Here is a 1,640-nt window from a genome sequence, read left to right as displayed (position 1 = left end):
GCACGTGGGCGCACACACATACGTACATACATGCATACATACATACATATACGCATCCACCCATGCATACATATATACTTACCTACCTACTTACCTGCACGCATGCACGCATGCATACATACATACATACATACATACATACTGTCACAGTGTTTGACTTTTCATCTGTTCCTGTTTTTTTGAACTGGCTTCCACGACGTCCGCGTCTGGGGCAGACTTAATCACGGCTTTTGTGATTATTTTCTTTTACCACAATTCTGTGTTTGTTTGCGACACAGTATGTGCTATAACCATGTTTATTTATAATTCACAAAGGAATGTTTTATATGTATTTGTAACCCTTTCCCTTACGCTTCTTTGGGTAAAAGGATTAGTTCCTTACTTTACGGGTTTTTATATAAACCATAGTTGAGTGTTTTTGAAACCTATTTTGTCTGCCTTGTAGACACCTTAAATGACATCACTTAATTTTATGTTTATGTTAGCCAAACACAGATGCGTTTTATTGCCAGCTTTCTAATGCACCTAATAAAACAATTATCGGGTTAGCGAGTAGAAAGTTATAGGAGATTTAGTGATGTTAACTAACACAAAATGGCCGTCGGGTAATCTTGAGTACATCTAAAAATGGTGGCTCCAGTGACGTATTTTTGAAGTGCCCAAAAGGCATGTAGGTTATTTCAATGGGGTATCCCCCCTCTGGAGTTGGATATTTTTTTCTTTGTGTCATGTGTTCGAACGGATGGATATATACAGCGGGGTATGGTAAGATACTTTTAGTTCTTGCGTTTGTCTGGTATTTGTTGACAATGTAATGTTATAATTGTGTCTTATTTCGAATCCCGATGTGCAATCGAAATTGAAACCACCATAAGATAACCTCCAAAATGTTTTATCATAAGTTGTAGTAGGTTTAAATTATATTGATCTTTTGGTTATATAGGTATAGTTAGGGTATCCATGTGATTTTAACCTGAGCTAAAACCTTTGGCCATATTTGCATAACTACCCCCAGTGTAAGTTATTTGCAAGTTATTGTAGTTGTTAGATCGTTAAGAATCTAGGGTTTGATAGATATTCCCCTCCCCCTTGGAGGTATGACTGATCTCTCCAGGGATGTTCTGTTTATTAGATAGATATGTATGACTAACTTAGTATAATTAAATTATACTTGAGTGTAATATTGTTTTATACAGATGTCATAAATAAATAATTATAATATAATTAGTGTTGGTGTAGTTATTTTACATACATACATGAATACATGCATACGGTATTACATACATGCACACATGCATGCAAGCATATGGTACACGATAAATATAGATGATTCGGAAGCCAGGTTTTATAGTTGGGAAACCACATGGGGTGGGACACATACACTGAATCGTGTTATGAGCCGATAGGCAGCTATAAAAAATGGTGTGTGCGTGGGGTGGGGGGGGGGGGGGGGGAGACAGGATGTTTTTGTTCTCATGCATGTCCAGTTGACTATCGTGTACATATTGTGCTAAATACTACGCACAAAGACAAATTCCATAAATAAAACTTCTTGTGACTTAACATTAGAAGTGGCTATAGGTAGCACTATACAGTTAGCTCCTTTGTCTACCCTGTCGCGAAAATAGTTCATGTGTTGT

This window comes from Gigantopelta aegis, chromosome 4, assembly GCF_016097555.1.
Source record: "Gigantopelta aegis isolate Gae_Host chromosome 4, Gae_host_genome, whole genome shotgun sequence".
Classification (NCBI taxonomy): Eukaryota; Metazoa; Mollusca; class Gastropoda; order Neomphalida; family Peltospiridae; genus Gigantopelta; species Gigantopelta aegis.
The sequence above is the reverse complement of the archived record's forward strand: the minus strand, read 5'-3'. Positions refer to the sequence as shown.